The 21,142-nt window shown below is 36.5% G+C and overlaps 1 protein-coding gene across 6 annotated transcripts in view; it reads right to left on the bottom strand.

The window, feature by feature from the left end:
* Positions 1 to 21,142, bottom strand: part of B3GALT1 (beta-1,3-galactosyltransferase 1) — a 554,365-nt gene that overhangs the window by 182,701 nt on the left and 350,522 nt on the right. For all 6 annotated transcript variants that reach the window (XR_012094209.1, XM_073019780.1, XM_007965251.3 and 3 more), the window contains one exon: positions 19,760 to 19,817. The gene's annotated coding sequence lies outside the window, so the exon portion shown is untranslated. The remainder of the gene's footprint in view (positions 1 to 19,759; positions 19,818 to 21,142) is intronic.

Below are 21,142 nucleotides of genomic sequence, written 5' to 3'. Positions count from 1 at the left end.
ACTAGCTTTTCTTGGTACATGAAATTTTTTTAGCAAATTGAGAAAATAGTATTTTAATTTTAGGTTGTGTTGGTAGGCAGCTGGTACCATGTTTCATAGGGCTAACATGACAATGTCTGAAAGGTAGCTGGGGATCGTAAGGAAGGTGTCCATGAAATGAGGTAATGGCAGGTTTCTCCAAAAGGGAAGGTAGAAACTTTCTGAAAAGTTTCAGGCTAAAATTTTTCAAATGCTTTATATAGTTTGGAATATTTTTATAAAATAACAGAAAAATTTCTTTGACAAATTCAGCAACAGTGCCAATACTGTGTTTCCAGGACTTTATCCATTTCTTCTAGTTTATCCAATCTATTGGTGTATGATGGTTCACAGTAGTCTTTTATGATCCTTTGTATTTCTATGGTATCAATTGTGATGTCTCTCTTTTAATTTATGGTTTTATTTATTTGAGTCTTCTCTTTTTTTTCTAAAAAATAGTCCAGCTAAATGTCAATCTTTTCAAAAAACCAACTTTTCGTTTCGTCACTTTTATTTTTATTAGTCTCTAATTTATTTTTGCTTTAATCTTTATTATTTCCTTCCTTCTGTAATTACTTTATGCTTAGTCTATTCTTTTTTCCCTAGTTCTTCGAGGTTTAAAGTTGTTTATTTGAGATCTTTCTTTTTTCTTTATGTAGGTGTTTATCACTGTGAACTTTCCTCTTAGAAATGCTTTTGCTGCATCCTATAGCCTTTCCACTTTTGTTTGTCTCAGGATATTATTAAATGTCATTTTTGACTTCTTTTTTGACATATTGATTGTTTAGGTATATGTTGTTTAATTTCCACATAGTTGTAAAATTTCCAGTTTTTCTTTTATTGCTTTGTCTTTTTATACCATTGTGGCTAGAAAAGATACTTGATATGATTTCAATCTTCTTAAATTTGTTAAGACTTATTTTGTGGCTCAACATATGATCTAAGCAGGAGAATGTTCCCTGTGCCCTTGAAAATAATTTGTATTCTTTTGCTGCTGGATGGCATGTTCTGTATTTGTCTGTTAGGTTCATGTGGCCCATAGTGTTATTTCTCCCACTGTTTCCTTATTTATTTTTTTGTCTGGATGATCTATACATTTTTCAATGGGGATTATTAAAGTCCCCTAATACTATTGTATTGCTGTCTATTTCTCCCTTCCATTCTGTTAATATTTGCTTTGTATATTTAGGTGTCCCAACATTGGGTGCATATATAATTGTTACATCCTTTGTCATTATATAATGATCTTCTTGGTCTTGTCACAGTTTTTTACTTAAAGTCTATTTTGTCTGATATAAGTGTAGCCATCTCTGCTCCTTTTTGGGTGTGATTTGCATGGAATATCTTTTTCCATCCCTTCACTTTCAGCCTATATACATTCTTTCTCTCTCTCTCTTCCTCTGGAACTCCCATAATTTGTATATTGGTTTGCTTCCTGGTGTCCTAAAATCCCAGAAGCTTTATTCACTCTTCTTCATTCTTTTCCTTCTCCTTTGATTGAATAGTGACTTGTCTTTGAGTTCACAAATTCTTTCTTTTGTTTAATTTAGCTTGCTATTAAAGCTCTCTATTGTATTTCTTATTTCATTTACTGTATTTTTCAGCTTCAGAATTTCTGTTTGGTCCTTTTTCATGATTTCTATCTTGTTGTTAGACTTATCATTTTATTTATATACTGTTTTCCTTATTTCATTGAGTTATCTGTGCTTGCTTATAGCTTGTTAAACTTCCTTAAAACAATTATTTTGAATTACTTGCCAGGCAGTTCATTGAGCTCCATTTCTTTGGGGTTGTCACTGGAAAATTATTATATTACTTTGGTGGTATCATGTTTCCTTGATTTTTTTTGTATGTATGTTCTTGAAATCTTGCATTGTTGTTTTTGCATTTAAAGAAGCAGTCACCTCTTCCAGTCTTTATTGACTGGTTCTGGAAGAGAAAGACTTCTACCATTAGCTTGGCTAAAGACTTGGAGGTCTCAGACTTTTTCTATGGGTGCACCTGCTCTACTCCCCTTTTCCCTTTTTGGAACGGAATTCTTAGGATTGCATGTTTTCTCTAAATTCTGAAAAGCTAGGTTGGGGCTGAGAGCCTCTTGTTTATTTTTCCTAGGGTAGTACTCTGAAGTGTTCCCAGTTAGGCACCTTCTTCCAACCTAGCAGAGTCAAGTCTGTCTGTATGAACTCATGCACAATCTTCAGAGGCTCACAGGCACCATCAGTTAGTACACACACAGGATGTCAGCTATATGGGACATGCAGAGTACTGGAAGCACGGATTGGCTAGCTTGGAGGGGGTTTGCAGGTGATATATCCTCTGAGATTTTTGAATGAGCCTCTTCATGAAGTCTCTCATGTAGTTAGAATCTGTAGCTTGTTGTTGAGTTCTACACCTTGGTTGCTGTGAGCCCATGCCCCTTTTCACTGCTCCTAGCTGCCTACAGACTGTTTAGCTGTGTTTATCCCCTCAGTGTTCTAGGTGGGGTGAGAAATAGGCAGGCTTCTTGGGCAGTGTCCCACACGGCTGGGGAAGCCAGGCACTGTCTCATTTTCCCTGGTAAGATCAACTGTAGGTCAAGGGGGTCTCTCTTATATATATAATCTATAGATGAAATAAATTGGTTATCTTCTCAGAATGTTTTTCAAAGAATAAAATATTTGAAATAATAAATTTTACATACATTTCTAAAGTGTAAATTTACAAAATATGTGATAAATTCTAGATACATTTCTTTTTCCTCAATTTGATTAAAGCCAAAAGTTAATAATCTAATGATTGATATTTTCCTATAAAGTATATATATATACTTCAAAATCATGATTTAAAACCATTCAATAAATTCCATATTTCATATTTCACACTGGGAAATTCCTTGAGTTGTCCATTATTCCTCTCCATATCTGATTTCTTTGTTTCTTGGGGAAACAGAGAAAAAAACCAGACCATGTTCAATATAATTTGAAACTCGGTCTTCAAGATATCTTGAAACTTCATGAACTTATTTGAATTTTACACTTTGAAAATAAATTTTGATTATAATATCCATTACTTATTTTCATGAGTTTCAAATGATGCCACTAGACTACCTTGAAACTTATCATAGAACCATTCAATAAGTATACATCAACAGCCCTTATGAAGCTTTTGTGATATAATAGGAGAAAAAAACAGTAAAAAGTATGTCTTCATTCAATTTTGTTCTTAGGAGTGAAGGATACATACCAAAACAAGGAATTAATATATTAGAAGATACATGTTTTGAGGAAAAAAATAAGAGAAAGATAAAGAGAAAGGCAGTAGAACAGGGAGGGAGTGTGATAGCAACTTTATATAAGGAAGTCAGAGCAGGCCTCACTGGAAAGTGACATTAATGCAGACTTGGAGAAGACAAGGCAGTCATATGCTTATATATCTTTGGAAGAGCATTACAGGGAAAAGAAACAGCAGATGCAAAATTCCTGAGACAAAAATGGTATGTTCTAAGAACACCAAAGCGGTCAATGCAGCTGGAGAGGAGCGAGCAAAGGGGAGAGTGATACGGATGAAACCAGAGAGGTGGGGCCCTGCAGACTATTGTACGGTCTTTAGCTTTTCCTCTACGTCATATGGGGAGCCATTGAAGGCTGTAAGCAGAGGAGTTACATGATGCTGTGATGTTAACAGGATCTTTTTGTTTGCTATAGTGTGGAGAAAAGACCTTAGGGACAATGTGGAAGCAGGGAGGTAGTAAATAGGCTATTGTAACAGTCTTTGGGAGACATGATACCATTCCATACTGGTGCCAAGTGGGCACTGATAGTTGGAGGAGATGACAAACTTAGTTTTTCACACCACAGCATTAGGGAGAGTGGGATGTTGATGTGGGAAGATATGCAAGTGTGGGGACAGAGGGCATATGAAATATCTCTATACCTTCCCCTCAATTTTGCTGTGAAACTAAAGTTGCTGTAAAAAGAAATCTTAAATAAAATGACAAACCACAGTCAATCCCGGCTTAACTACTGAGTTACTAAAGAACAGGCTATTTATATACCAAAAAAATGTACTTGTGGACAAACATCTGGGTGACAAATATGTGATGGACAAACCATTAATGGAGAAACAATAATGTTATTATAATAATATTTTTATTGAATTACACCACGGAATTTGTTGTTTCTCTTTGTTTTAATTCTCTGTCTTGTTGAAAAACTTGCTGCTTTTTTTTTTTTTTTTTTTTTAACGTCTCTGAAAACATATACAGGATCAAGACAGAGTCAAAAGTAAAGAAAGCAGATTTTGTATTCTTTTGGAAGTTTCTTCACATTTCTAAAGGTTTTATTTCTCTTTACAGAAAATGTCCTAGAGTGCGATAGGTATATGCTATCCTACTTGACTTCAAACTCACCCCTGACACTTAGTTATCTCATAGTGTAGCTTCATGTTGTGATATTGAGTCCAGAACCTGAAAGCATCTGTTTTACTGCTTTTATGGCTTTTCTATAACCCCTGACTAATTTATCCTTTGGTTTCATATTTGATCATTATAATTACACAGATGAGAATTAATTCTCAAAATATTTGATCCTTATTCTCTCAGGGCGTATTTAACTCGGAAAAGAGCACTCAAGAACAATGATTCTCAACCAGAGGTGCAATTTTGTGCCCCAGGGGACATCAGACAATGTCTAGAGATATTTTTGGTTGTCACTTTTGTGGAGATGGGTGCCTCTGGTACCTAGTGGCTAACAATGCTGCTAAACACCCACAGTGCACAGGACAGCTCCCATCTACATAGATTGTCTAGTTTCAAATGTCAGTAAGTTAAGTTTGAGAAACTTCTCTAGAACAACAGTTTAGAATGGAGTGGCTAGCATTCTAAGCAGGCAGAACTTTCATCAGTTTGAAGAAATCAACCTGTAAAGATTGGTCTTCTTGGGGCTAGAGACAGTTGAAGCTGCTACATAATGGGCTTTTCCAAAGAGTAACTCAAGCAGCAGTTCAGCACCTACCATAGTATATTATAGAAATTGCTTTGGGGCTTAATGAATCACAAAGAGCTATAAAAGCATCTTCAATAAAATACTAACAAGACTTCACACATTGTAATTGAGGAATAAGAGGGTAACAACACTGCCTCCAAGATTTAAAGGAATATTTTTCTACTTAGTTAATTAATTTCTTTTGTAGGATGAATGATAGTGGTGAATGTCCATCCCGTATTAAGGATTTAAGCTCCACTGCACAATGAAGAAATTCCAGAGATTACAGTGTACCCTTTCTTTTCATTCCAGTTGATCAAACACACATCTGAAGACTACAAATTGCATTAACCATGCCAAACTATCAGCAACAATTCTTCAAAGCTATTTATCAAATCTGTAAATGTGTTAGGGTAGTCCAGGAAATTCTCTCTCATTACTTTATTCCATTGATTTTCAGCTGCACATATTTTCACTTTTTAACCTCTCTGAAACAAGGTTTACCTTGCAATGCAATGCAATCGTACAATCACTGTCAACCTAAAGTTATGTGAAAATCATTTGATAAGCTAAAGAAGATGTCAGAATCAGTGCATCCTACATTCAAGAAAATAAGGGGGATTACCTAAATATCTGCTTACAGGGGTGTGGCTAACACCTTCTAGTGACAGTGCGACTCACATGCACACTGAAAGGAAGGTCCAGACCCTTATGATTTATATTTTGAAAGATTCCTCATAGATACTAATTCACACAGTCCATTCATGAATTATTCCAGAAATAGTATGCAAGCAATTAGGATATGGAAAATACTCAGGTCCCTGAGACCTTAAAAGCCAAATTACAATACTAGAACCTTCCTTCACGATATCTTTGCAATCTTAGAGAACATTAAGCTTGTTCCTTCTACTGAATCCCCTTTGAACTTACCTTAACCGCATTAAAGTTAATCCTTGACATACTGAACTGTTTCTGGACCCTTAAAGCACAGACTAAATACACACCACAGTAGCTATCACTATTCCCATTTCCATAAAGTGGGGAGCCACACAAGCAAGAGAAAGGGCAAAACAGCAATTAGAGGCAACTTCCTATAATAACTTCCAGAGTTTGCATTTTTTAGTTAGAAATAGCTATGAAAAGATATAGCTCTCAATGCTCAAGTGATAAAATCCACTTCCTGAACATGCTGCATAAACTTCCAATTTTCCTGCCAAAACATCCTGCTCTGTTTATGCAATGTCACCTAGTTTACAAATTGGCACACCTTCTATCAGGAGTTGGGGCAGTGATACAAAGAGTTTTACGGGGTCCTTCCTAGGAAAGAATATTCTTGGGGTAGACCAGATGCAGACCACGACATTAGACCTGAAACTGGGATAAAAATTGGAGTTGTATACTAATCAGTTCTGGAATTGGGGGAAATCATCACTACAACACAGTGATAGGCAGCTGGTTGTCTGGTTCTAGGGTAGGAGTAAAATTATTTTCTCCACTCAAGGAAGAAGAAAGGAGATTCTCTCTCTTTGAAACGCCCTAAAACTCAACTATTGGTGATGTGGCAGGGATATCAACTACATTAGTGTCTCCCTGCAAAGGAGCCCTCTCATAAGCAAGTCACAAGAGATTAAAGAAATATTTTACAACTGGAGTGGCTAAAATGATCTCTTTACAAATGTTTCTCTGGCTTTATCATGAAGCATGAAGACAGAGCCCAGCACAAGTGAACTTTTCAGTATTTGCATCTACTGTCCACAAGCCACATGAAACACTATTGTGTATTACATTTTTGCCTCCTGTCTCCTTGCAATGTATGTGACTGAGGAATAAAGATCATCTAGATAGAGTTGATGAAATAATAAATATTCTACAAATTTTATTTTGATAAAACTTCGATGTTTTCATCTAGTAAGAGTTCAGTATTGAAGTTTTCATCTATCTGGTCACTTGTCGAAAGTCTTCTAATAATAAATATTCAACTGCCCTGTAGTACTTGTGCTGCAATGTGGAGCCAAAGGAACATAACAGAATAACTACGGACAAAGGCTAATCATTTAAAAAATTAATTACAAACCAAAAAAAAAAAAAAAAAAACCACCTGGAACTAGCCCAAGATGTTTTTCTAATTAAAGCTTTTATACCAGTTTCATAATGTCAACTGTTCAGGTATATATATATATCTTGTTTATATCTCTGAGTTGGTTTTTTGGTTTTTCCAAATTGTAGTCAAGTTCTAAATCGTAGAATTATGGACTTTTCAAACTGAAACTTAGTGTGCAATTGAATAGTAGTGATAACTAAAATAAGAAAAGTGGCAAGTGATTCTTATATTCATATTTACAAAACTTGAGACAAAAAGTAGAATTTGTTGTTTCTTAGCAATCACCTTTATGATAAACATCATATCATCTTAGAGTTTGGTAGGTCTGTTGGTATCATCTAGTTCAAAGTTTTACCAGATACACAAATCTGCATGGTCTTGATTAACAGCAACTATCCAGATTTTATTTAAATGCCTCAAGTCTCCTATATGTCACTCCTATATGTCATATTATACACTATAATCAGTTTTCCTTTTGCTAATTACCTTGCACTATACTTCATAGAAATAAGTAAATATGAGGCAGTAAATGACCAATCGTCCTATGATGAACTATGTCAACCTATTCGTACAGTTTTCATTAATGTGTTGTTAAATGTATAACAGTAGTCCAAAAAAATTAAAAGCCCTTATTTCTATCATTTGCCAATTTCAATGGTATAAATACTAATTTCAGGAGACCAACATGAAGCCTCTGAAAGTAGAGTTAGGAAGAGATGCACATAATCTGTTCTCAGGAACAAATAGTTCCTCTCTTTTGTTATTATGATGAGGTTGTTCTATAAAGGCCAATTCTTCATCCTGGGATTTGGATCCAATCTCTTTTGATTTTTTAAAAACTTCATTCCTAATTAAACGTCCTCTCTCACTAAATCATCAATTTCTCCATTTTTGTTTTTTTTTTTTTTGTTTTCTACCAGCATCTAACAAGCCATGTATAATCACAGCATTCTTTTTCAATTCTCTCAATAGCATTTACTACTTGATGATTTTTTCTCACATGTTTAGATTTTTAATTGTGTTTATATTCTGTCCCCCTCAATTAGAATGGAAGCCTCGCAAGTGCAGGAGCACTGTCTATCTTGTTCATACCTTTTCTCCAGAACTTATAATAGTTGTAGGCACATAGCACATACTTACCAAATAGTTGCTGGTTTATGAAAACAATAGGGAACTTAGCCTTTTATCTTTGACAACACTTACTGTTAGAAATTTATCTTTTATATTGGTTGGAATGAATCTCTTCCTAATTCTACCCACTGGTCTCAAATATTCCCTGGGTCTTAAGACAAATGAATAGATTTTGATTCATCTAGGGAGTATGAAAAATAGTACTGTATGCTTGGGTCATCAAAATACTTGAGGGGCTCATATCAATTTGAAACTAATAAAATAATGCTTAATGATTTTTATATTATACATTCTTATAAAATATACCACATTAATTTAAATTGATGTTTATTGGTAAATGTCCTGACAATGTTTAGGAAGGGTTCAAAAAAACCTTATACACCACAGTACCTATCGTTATTGATAGGTACTGATCACTATCAGTCCACTAGACTGATACCTAAACAGAACACTACTTGTTCCTTGGTTATAAAGTATTGGTAAATGAATAATTAGATATTTGTCCCAATTTGATAAATCTTATGTTTCATACTAGAAACCAAATTTATCTGATAAAATTTTCTATGAATTCCAAGCAGATGTAATAGATGACTACCTAAATCAGCAGGGTGATCCCTGCTCCCTCTGGACTGTGGGGACATGCCGGCAGTGTCTTTCACCACTGATAATGCCCCTTTTAGGCTGTCCTGCAGGCTTCCTTTCCCCAGCACACCCACTGAATGGTAGTGACCCTTAAGGTTTCTTTCATGGGCCCTCTATTTTTCTCTCTCTGTATACTCTCCCCAGTTGAACTCAGCCAGTCCTGAGGATTCAATGATCAAAAGCTGATAATTCCCTAGATCTTATTCTTCAGCTCAAGTATCTCTTTAGCTTTAAAATTTGCAAAATCAATTGTCCACCAGACATCTCCATTTGAATATCCCCTGGGTATCTCAAAGGAACTGCTCTCAAACTGGATATATCTTCCTGCACTCCCCAGTAAGCACACTTCCATTTCCCAATGTTGCCTATCTCAGAGAATGGTACCACTCTCGACCCGTTGAAAAATCATTTTTTTCCCTATCATAGCCCTTTATTATACTCTTTCGAAGATGCCTCTTTCCTGATTTCTCTCCTCACTAGAGGGTGAGCTCTGTCTTCTTCACTATGGCATCTATAGCTGCCAGCACTGTGCATAACAAATATAGGTTCTCAGTATTTGTTGAATACCATTATTTCTCTAGTTAGTCAAAAAATCTATTCAAAAAATCTAGACAAAAATTCCAGACACTAAATCTACTAGAAAAGTGCCAAAATCGAGTATTTATTAAGTGAATATGTTCCCATTGGTATAGATTACACACTGTAATTGGTTTTCCTTTGCTTTACCAACAATAAGGTGTAGGACAGCTAATCCAGTATAAGTCACAACTTTCAAATATGCCAATTAAATGCCTGAATGCCTTGTCATTATTGTCATTTTTGATGCCTTTTTCTTTCCAATTACATGCTTGAAGCACAAGATACAGTAAATATAATTCTTCTTCCTTAATATCATAGCGGTTTAAATTTAGATTCTTTAGAGTTTTCAGGAAAATGCATGTAAAACAGGATTGGAAAAGTTGTTAATACTTTGTAAAAATAATTCAACTCTACTAAGTACAATTCTTAAAGAAAAAAGGTCCTGAAAATTTTTCTTTTCAACAATGAGCATTATGCCTACATTTGCTGTGGTCACTTTGCTTGTTTTTGCTCTTTACCATCAAGTTTCCATGAATCTACTGTGATTAGGTACAAGTGTTGAAACATAAGGAAGACCAAAGAATGATTACTTTCTCAGACGTGGAACTGAGCTCTATTAGAACTTAGGAGAGTGGGAGGGCACTCTGTAAATAGGAAAATTATGGGCAGGAGGAAGATTACAAAGTGGTTTTCAGTTTGAAGGCCTCTACTGTGTTAGAAAGCCCAACATTCTGTCCTCACATAAATCTGGAAGATGTGTATGGGATGGGAAAAGGACACCGCATCTGAGTCCACTAGACTGATACCTAAGCAGACAGACAGCGAGACCGTCACTGTCATCAGGAGAAGAGGCGTTCCAGAGGGGCTGACACAACGTATGGAATACTTCAATACTTTCTAAATTGAATACATTTTTACACGAATAAAAATGCTAGTGGTGTGTATGTGCATGGATATTTATATACTCAGGCATTTTCATTAGTTTGCTGCCACTTGATCAGACATTTAAAAGTCTCTTGACTAACTCACAGGCCTACATTGTCAATTTCTACAAGTACTAGACAATATAAAATCAGTACTAATAACAGTTGTGACAGAATTTAATAAAACACACGCATAAAATTTATAGTTTTCACAGGTTAATTTACACATATGTATAACTGAGAAATGAATTTGGAAGATGTTAGCCTCCCATCTGTACCACACAGATAAAGATAGGAAAAATTATTTACAAGCTGTCAATGAAAAATTTTAAATGAATTCTCATGTTCCATCTGAAAGTAAATTTCCAGTGCCCTAAATATACTTTCTGAGCTCCCTTGCTATGGGTGTTATTTTATTTCCATGTGATTCCACAATTTCTATGTACATGTAACAAGACGTTGATTTTCAGGCTCTAAATTATTAATTTTTAAGTTTGCATGATAAAATGTAGTCAGTGTTATTTGTGGTTGATTTGAGTGAGGTCAAATGTCCAGGTTCTTTCTTCAGTTTTACTTTTCTTCTGAACTCTTGAATGCTTGCCTCCTTCATTGAGTTAATTTCTGCTCTGCTGAGCTATATTATGAAATTTCAGTATATAGGCCAGCCCTAGAGTTGTGTGTTGAGACTCTACATTACAGAGACAGGCAGTCTTGTTAATCTTCCTGCTTGTTTCAAGATCCAACTTAAAAACATATGTAGCCAATAATTTGTGCTGCATTCAAATGGAATTTGTGTATCTCATTCAGTATAGCAAAAAAAAAAAAAAAAAAAAAATCAAGACTAAGTAGGTTCGAAGAATAAGATATTAGTATAAATCTCTAAGAAGAAGTGTAGTTCTGGATTTATATGATGGAATATTGTTACAGGGAATATTAATCAATTCCCTTTACCTCCCCTTTATTCATGGGATTTGTTCATTCATTCTCTTATGTGGGCCTTCATTATCCTTCCCAGATAATTACAGGCGCTAACTACTGATTTAGTGAGTAGTTACCTGGGGTAGAAGGAATATAAAAGATATTATTACCGAATCTGAGCGTCAAAAATTATAGTCTAAAGTTAAGGGGAAAAAAAGAGAAAGAAAGAAAGAGGCTGGGCATTGTGGCTTATGTCTTTATTTTTAGCATTTTGGGAGGTTGAGGTAGGAGGATTTCTTGAAGCCAGGAGTTCGAGACCAGGCTGGACAACAAAGCAAGATCCTGTCTCTGCAAAAAAGTTTTAAAAATTAGCTGGGTGTGGTGGTGCACCCTTGTTATTCCAACTATTTGGGAGGCTGAGGCAAGATGATCGTTTGAGCCCAGGCGGCTACAGTGAGCTATGACTGAGCAACTGTACTGCAACCTGAGTGGCATAGTGAGGCCCTGTCTCAAAAAACAAAACAAAACAAAAAAACAGAGAGAGAGAGAGAGAGAGAAAACAAAAAGCAGGTGAGTTTGGCAAAAGAGAGAACATTCTGACGCAGACTTTCAGAGTTAGTTTTTAGCTCCCTCTTCTCACTCATTCCTAGGCTGGGAGAAGTGTGGAGCAGAAAGCCTGGAATAGGTTTCACAGGGTGAGGTCTCAGAGGTCAACCAGAACAGCCAGCACCACAACTTGCCTACACAGCAGAAGCTGGTAATAAGGAGTTAGTTTCTTCTTTAGTTCTACCCGATGAGAGACTAATAGGAGATAGTATTATTATCAAATATATTCTAAATGCCTTGCAGTCTAAGTGTGTTATGAGTATTAGCTCATTTAATCTTCACATAATCCAATAAGTGCTCTTATTATTTCCATTTTCTGGAAGAGAAAATAGAGGCACAAAAAGTGATATACCCAAGGTGTAACAAGTGCTGAAGCCCGGATGTCAACCAGCCAACCTGACTCCAGAGGCCACACCTTAACCACCACTGTGCTGCCCTTCAAGATGGTCTATTCAGGAAGCCAGCTTGGCATCTTCTGTTTCTTGTCTAGCTGGAGTCATATTCAAGACTTTGCCTACCAATCCCACAGATCTACTCTGAATAGGTAACTTCAACAGCTCAGAAAAATAACTTCTAAGATTGAAGAATGCATGGTGGGACCATGGATGGCTGCTGGTGATGAACTGAGCAAAGGAGGACTAAATGGAGCCAACTAGTGAACTCCCAGCAAGGCATTGGCAGTAGTGGCACATATATATGCACCTTTTAGCTACTGAGGTGGTTTTGATACTTTAATGCTTGTGGTGTTAAGGAGATTGAAGCATAGACCCTCGACACTGGTGCAGCTACTGCTCAACAAATAGGGAAGCCTATTAGGAGCATGAGCCTGAAACATCTCCTGTAAATATCATGGTGAAGGAATGCAGTTCACAGGGAAGGAAGTTGAGCCCGTTGACCTCTAAAGCCTTTCATTTTGGAAGCCTTGATAATTCTGTGATTCCAGAGAGATATTGCTGCTCTTTCTGCAATTTCTATCTTTTAACATTGGCAGCTCAAACAGGTTCTCGGATGCTTGGAGTGAAGCTACTTATTAAAAAATAATTAACAGTGAGATCATCATGGGCAAGGCTGAGTTTTAACAAAAGAACTCATGGAATTTTCGGGTTTTTAAAACTGCTATATATAAGCCTGAAGACTAAAATTAGCAATAATGATTAGGAAATAAAGCACTGTGGTTAATATCCACATTGACCACAATTGGGTAGTTGCCTGCTGTTTTGAATCCTAATTTCTTCAGACCTTTTTGTACTAAATACTTTTAGGTGATAAATCAACAACTGCTACACAAATTAAATGACTACATTTTATTTTTGAAGCACAGGAGAAGAGTCTTCTTTATGTGCTTTTACTATCATTGGCATTTAACATGTATACATATTTTTATGAACTCCATTTGTAGATATTCCCTTTAATAAATGAGAAAGGTATTCTCCACAAATCCTTAGGATGTGTACTCAAGTATTAATAGGTGAGGTGGTTTTTCTTTTTCTACACATAAGACACACACGTATGTGCATATGTGTCCATACACATCCATATAAATCCACAACTTCTTATGTTTTTTTCTTATGGTATGACTTCTGTTTTTGTTTTTGTTTTTGTGTGTGTGTGTGTTTTTTTTTTTTTTGGAGACAGAGTCTCGCTCTGTTGCCCAGGCTGGAGTGCAGTGGCGTGACCTCGGCTCACTGCAAGCTCCGCCTCCCAGGTTCATGCCATTCTCCTGCCTCAGCCTCCCGAGGTACCTGGGACTACAGGTGCCCACTGCCACGCCCGGCTAAATTTTTGTATTTTTAGTAGAGACAGCGTTTCATCATGTGAGTCAGGATGGTCTCGATCTCCTGACCTCGTGATCTGCCCGCCTCGGCCTCCCAAAGTGCTGGGATTACAGGCGTGAGCCACCGCACCCGGCCTTATGGTATGACTTTTTAAGTTAAAAGATGTATGAAAATGTGGCATGAAGTGATAAAAAGAAAGACATACAGAATGTTAAATATTTATATGTAGCATACCTACTATGTGCAAAAACTACCACAGTCACTGGGGACAAAGATGAATGAGACATGGGTCTGGCCTGAAAGAGCATCTATTATACAGGATGCAGGAAGTGGGAGACGTGAGGCATACAGATAAATATATCATTAATATGTAGTAAGGGCATCATAAGGTGTACCACATTTAAGCAGAAATAAATCATTTAAAAGGAATCTGTAAGGTAGGCATCCTGATTTCACACCAGACTCTTAACAACAAAAGATAATGTTGGAACTTTAAGAAGACTAATGAGGAATTCATCTGTGATGAATGAACACATACTTCAGAATAAAACTAGCTGCTATTTATTGAATGTCTACGTTACATTCACGTTTTCTAATTCTCACAATGTTGTAAGCTTGTTTTACTGATGAAACATCTAAGTTTCAGAGAGGGTCAGTAAGCTACATAATGTCACAGTGGGATAGTGGCAGAGCTAGAATTCAATCCTAGGGCTGGCCACAATTCCACACCACTAAAACAAGAACAAGCTTGTCTGGCTTTGGCTCTGCTGGTCATCTTTTCTTTAGCCAGGACCACTCTTTTCCCAGGCTGTCGGTCCTGAGATTGGCTGCTTTCTCCTTTTTGTGCTCTTAGCTGTCTTAGATTATCTCACTCTTGACTGTTGAGATTGTGCTGGGTACAGCCTCTGTCAGTGGCTTCAAGGTTTTGCTTCCCCCCAATATGTTCAGCAAAATGTTGGCTTCCTGTTTTCCTTGTTAACCCCTGGGGTGGCTCTTGTGAGTTTGGTTGACCCTGCAGCCTTCTGTCTATTGTAAGCATTCAGAATTCTCTGCTTGATCAGTCGTGTGGGGTGTGCTGGGGCAAAGAGAAGGGATTTTTCTATTCCCTTTGGCAGGAAGAATTGCTTCTTTGTCAGGGTTGGAGTTGCAAACAGATGCCCCTTTGTAAGGTGTCATGATACTTCCTGGGTAACACCATTAAATGTTTCCCGGGGAGCAGAACTCTAGGGTCGTTGTTGAATTACTATTTAACTTCCAAGGGTATGTGAGCCTTCAACTGTTGTTCAACTACACTATTGAACTCAGCACGTGGAAAAGTAAGATTCTCATGAACTGAGTCTTTGATAAAAGGAGTCATGGGCTGAATCTTTGACAGAACATGTCTGTTTTGTTAAACATTATGTATTCAAAGTCCAACATAATGAACACATGGCACATAGTAGGTGTTCAATAAGAGTTTACTGAACGAATGAACTTGGAAAGGAAGCAGCTGGCTGTGTGTGGTTAACTCAGCATTTATCTCTTTTTTTCTCTGAATGAAGAAACATAACTATGTTGACTGCACAGGTTAAAAGATAATTCAGTGATTCAGGTTATAAGAGGTAATGAATATATAGAGAAAGTAATGAAGATGTAAGTTATTGGAAGACAGTTTTTGGGGTATGAGTAGTACTGTCTGGACTAAACTACCTATTCTTAGAGTGACTAATAATCACAAATAAAGTGTCTACTTCTCTCTCTCTCTCTCTCTTTCTCTCTCTCTCTCTCTCTCTCTCACACACACACACACACACACACACACACACACACACATATCCTTTCTGCTCTTCCAGGAATATATCGGGATATGCATACAAAGGTGCTGCAGAATTTCTAGGGGAGGCAACATGAGAAGGACTGGAGCAATTGTATTCTGAGTTCCCTAACAAAAGTTCATTGCATAACTACTGAATGCTTTTTTCACCTAGAATTTCAGGACAATTTATCTTTCTAGAAAAAACTAGGTTTAGAAAAGGCTTTGAAAGGTCAAATCGTTGGACTTGTTTTAAATTTTGTTTTAAAGCATGGGGAACATATAATTAAGGAGCATTTATTACATGAAAGAAAGAGATATTCTTTTGTCTGGTTTGTTTCAGTGAAGAAATTGGCTTACTTCTGTTAGCATATTTCCATTTAGATTTACTTTCAGAGAGGGAGCATCTCTTCTTTGAACTTCAGCTCGATTTAATCTTTGAAGATGGAAGAAAAAAGTAAAAGTGATGAAGAATAATAGTAAGGGATCCTGGAAGCACAGAAGCTACCAAATTTGTTTAAAGAGAAATAGAAAATCTGAGCAGACCTACAATAAGAGATTGAATCAGCAAAAACCTCCAAGCAAAGAAAAGTCCCTGACCAGATGTCTTCACTGATGAATTCTACCAAACACACTTAAAGAAGAGTTAATACCAATCCTTCTCAAACTTTTCCAAAAAATGAAGGAATACTTTCCAACTCATTCTATGAGGTCAACATTATCTTGATATCAGAGCCAGATAAAGACATCACAAAAAAGGAAAACTATAGACCAATATGCCATATGCATAAAGATGTAAAAATTCTCAACAAAATGCTTGCAAAAAGAATCCAGCAGCATATCAGAGGGATTATGTATATATAACGTGACCAAGTGGTTTTCTGATATATATTCTCATGATAGATATATCATATACATAAGATATATATATATATCATATACATATATCATGACCAAGTGGTTTCTTTTGTTGAACCATTCTTGCATTTCATTTGTCCCTGAAATGCAAGGGTGGTTCAACAAAACAAAACCAATCAATGCAATATATCACATTAGTAGAATGAAGAGAGGAAAAAACATAGTCATCTCAATTGGTGCAGAAAAAGTATTCAAACAAATCTAATACTATTTCATGATAATATCACTCAATAGAGTAGATACAGAAGGGAACTTCCTCAAGCACATAAAGGGCATTTATGAAAAAGCTAGTGTTAACATCATATACAGTGGTGAAAAAACTAAAGCTTTCCCCCTAAGGTCAGGAAAAAGACAAGGATGCACACATTCATTACCTCTATTCAACACTGTATTGTAAATTCTAGCAAGATCAATTAGGCAAGTAAAGAAATAAAGGACATTCAAATTAAAAAGGAAGAGGCAAGAATATTTGCTGATGAAATGATCTTATCTATAGAAAATCCTAAAGAATCCACAGAAAACAAAACAAAAAAGACGATTGAAGCTAATAAACAAATTTGGTAAAGTTGTAGGATACAAGATCAACATACAAAAACAATTGTATTTCAGTACAAGAGCAATAATCAATCAAAAATCAAATTAAGAAAACCACACTAGTGTAGCATATCCATATAATGGAATACTATTCAGTCATTAAAAAGGAAAAAAATTACTGACACATATCCACTGGTGTGGATGGCCCTTGAAAACATGATGTTAAGTAAAAGAGTCCAGACACAAAGGTCAGTATTGTATAATTCAATTTATATGAAATATCTAGAATTTGTAAATTCTTAGAGACAGAAACCAGATTAGTGTTTGTCAGGGGCTAGGGGAAGGAGGCAAATGTGAAGAGACTATTTAATGGATATTGGGTTTCCTTTGGAGGTGACAAAAATGTTTTAAAACTTTAAGGTAGTGATGATTGCACACCATTGTGAATGTACTAAATGCTACTAAATTATACACTTTAAAATGGTTAATTTTATGTTATATGAATTTAGCCTCGATAAAAATAAAAACAAGAGAAGAAGGAAATTCTGTGTTACATTTATTATGCATGAATTAGAATGAATGCAAATGAAAAATGCCAAGGTTTATCTTTGAAAAATTGACTAATATTAAAAAGTAAATCAAACATTTAAAAAAATGAAAAGTAAGGGATTATCTGTGGATAAGGTAGGGGTGGTAAAGCTGTGTTGACAAAAACAAAAATCTTTTCTACAGGCCCAGTGAGTCAATCAAAAAAACATTATTTGCTTTTACTATGGTCACAGCATGACACTATATAGTTTGAGCAAGTGAAAGGCCACAAAATCTACTGTCATCTCCTCTGCCTGTCGTGAAGGCAGGCAGAAGCCAATGCAATTGACCTAGAAAGAACATTCTGAGTGTGACTCAGGCAGGGAGGTGGGTTAATGGGGGTTAAAAAGAATAATAAATGGGAAAACCAAATTGAAATCCAGGGAACACGTCCAGTAGTAGTCAATCTAATGGAAGAAAAACCGAAGCATGAGGCAAAGCAATTAAACGGGGGTTACCAGATGAAATAGTTCCCATAAAAGAGGATGAGTTGGTGGCATATGGAAAAATAAAGATAAGGTAATTAAAGGCATTTATAGAGCACCTATGGCCTTTGATGGCTAAACAAAATTCCACTAAAAGCACCCACTTAGCTTGAACAACAAATACACATGAAGTAGAAAATAATTTAGTGTTATTGTACTTAATTTTATCTGAACACAAAAGAAATCTATACATTAGTGTGGGGCAAAGATGAGTAAGAATACTTCACATGGCAAATTGGATTTATATTGTATCCTAAGAAATGGGTAGGAATTGGACAGAGATGGGATGAGTAGAGACATTTCTTGTAAGTAAGGAGCATAATGAGATGGACATAGAAAGGAGGATACATGAGACAGTAAGGACTTTGTTTAGTGTAATAGTTCATGTTGTACAGAAAAAAAAATCGAGTTTGGATATGAATCTTGGGACCAGATCAACGAAGTTCTTAAATGCCTGTATGCAGAGTTTGGACATTATCCTTCATGCTTTGAGCAAGGCTATCACATGACAAGAGCAGAAATTTTAGAAGATAAATTTAATGGTATTTATAATGAACTGAAAATTCGAGATATCATAATAGGGAGATGACTGTTTAGGAGGTTTTCATAGTAATGCAGGTAAGATTATCATGAGGCTAGTATGATTACACTGAAATTGAAAGAAAAGATTATATAAGCATAAAATTTAGTGGCAGATTAATTAAAAGGATGAGTTAGAGTTGAAAAATTCATCATGATTCAAAGGTTTGTAAGATGAGAAACTAAAAGGAGAGTAGATAATTGTACATTTTAGAATAACTTAAAGAGCATAATTAGGTTGTTTGTAGCTCAAAGGATAAATGCTTGAGGAGATGGAAACCCCATTCTCCATGATGTGCTCATTTCACATTGCATGCCTGAATCAAAATCTCTCATGTACCCCATAAATACATACAACCACTATGTACCCACAAAATTTAAAAAATAAAAAAAAATTCAAAGAAAGAAAAATAAGAGGAGAGCAGAAACACTACGAAAAATGGAATGATTGGGAAGGACTAGATCTGTGGCATGAACAACGAGTCTACTTGGACATTCTGGGTTTGAGTGCCCAGACACATATTATAATGATTTCCTCTAGGGAAGACATTCAGAACAGGAAGTAGAGAGAGAATCCCGGTCAGAAAACACAGCTTGGAAAGTCATTGTTTGACCACCTCTAGTACTCTTTCGAAGGTTTCAAATGTTAAGGATACTTTGGAAAAATTAGTCAGCATATTGCATCATTATTTCATGTAAGGATACTGCCTTTCCTCTTGCATTTGTGTATTTCTACAGAATGATGAAGAAACAAAGTCTTATGGGATGAGAGGAATGCCGTTATAAGGTACAACACAGCACGTACACTGCTGCTTCGAGTGAAGTACACCCCTCAGTGCTTCCCTTTCCTGTTCATGCTCAGCTTGGTGCTGTACGAAATATAAGCCAAGTCAAGTATAAACTCAAATGTAAATAGCCAAGTTGAATTTTCAGGAAAATTGGTGCATACACGCATCTGGGGTCCCTACTAGCCTCATTGTGTAAGCTGTGTGGGTACCTTCATGCGGAACATGGCCAGTTCCTTTCTGAGATGTACATTAAATATAGTTGAGAAGGTTCATGTCTAATTTTTAAGCCAGCTTTTCTTGCAGGTGATTTCTCTGTTCTAATAAAGGCAATTTTCTAGTATGGAAGGTGAGATGAGACCACTGAGGATCAAAAGCAACCACAATAAGAAACTATAGTAAGCCAAATAAACTTTACACTTACGCTTTCAAAGAGGCAATCTCCAGAACACTTCTGAGGATCCAGCAGCACAGCAAGAGAACTTTTTCGAGAGAAGAAAAAAAAATACATTTAGATTAAAATCTTATAAATGCTGCAAATAAAAAAGCCCTATACAAATTTTTTAATAATATACACCCACTTTCAAAATTTATTGTCACAAAAATGGTGCATTTCACTGACAAATGATTGCTGACCAATCATTTGTCGGGCCATTACTTTCTCTTCTTGTCATTTTTTATTTCTTTTTCTTCTCACAAGGGGGAGTGGGTCCTTACCCTCAGGGAATAAATGTTTTCAGAACTGTGCCAATTCAGCTTTGTTTGCTAGATGCATTTTTACAAGTATCTGATTTTCCACTGCTGTGGCTACAAGGATCATTAGAAGAGCCTGTGATGGCAGGTGTGGGGAAACAGAGCAAAAGACAGCAACTCACAAAAAGGGAGTTTCAGCTGTGTAAGCAACTACACTGGTGAGTTGGACAAAGAGAATCTGAGGTGGGTAGGCACTAGGAGAAGGAAGAGGTACAGGGTAATAATAAAATAGTTCTCTCTTGCTCCCTTCACTCCAGGAAAGAACTGCTTTCTGATCTGGATGACTGAGAAAGAGAGGAGTTTGGCAGAAACCCTGGGTCTTACCCATGAGTGACCCGGAAGGCTAAATCAAGGAGGCCTTCTCTTTCTTTACCCAACCTGCTGGTTCACTTAGAACAGCTCCCACATTTTTACTAGGTCTGTGGTGATGCTTTTTGAGCTTGTGATTGTCTTTCCTGATTTATCCTCAGGAAATTTAATTTATACCAAATCATTTCTTTGCACTAAACCTCAGATACCTGTAAAAAGAGGGGTCAAAAGAGATCATCTCTATGCTTTCTTTCAACTTAATATTCTGTGATTTCAGAAAAGGTACAGAAAACTGTTCACCAGGAAAGGGCATTCAGGCTGACACAATTTACTCAGAAGTCACTTCTGCATTTGCATTCATAGCTTTCGAAGCCATTCTCCTTATGGTAAACTCACACAGACATTTCGCAAGCACTGCAATCACCCACTCCCACCCCAAGTATAAATTTTTATTGGGCCAGGTGCAGTGGCTCACGCCTGTGATCCCAGCACTTTGGGAGGCCAAGGCAGGCAGATCATTGAGGTCAGGAGTTCGAGACCAGCCTGACCAACGTGGTGAAACCCCATCTCTACTAAAAATACAAAAAAAAATTAGCTGGGCATGGTGGTTCATGCCTGTAATCCTGGCTACTCAAGAGGCTGAGGCAGGAGAATTGCTTGAACCTGGGAGGCGGTGGTTGCAGTGAGCTGAGATCGCACCACTGAACTTCAGCCTGGGTGACAGAGTGAGACTCCATCTTAAAAA

The sequence above is a fragment of the Chlorocebus sabaeus genome, chromosome 10, assembly GCF_047675955.1.
Source record: "Chlorocebus sabaeus isolate Y175 chromosome 10, mChlSab1.0.hap1, whole genome shotgun sequence".
Taxonomy (NCBI): domain Eukaryota; kingdom Metazoa; phylum Chordata; class Mammalia; order Primates; family Cercopithecidae; genus Chlorocebus; species Chlorocebus sabaeus.
The sequence above is the reverse complement of the archived record's forward strand: the minus strand, read 5'-3'. Positions and strand labels throughout refer to the sequence as shown.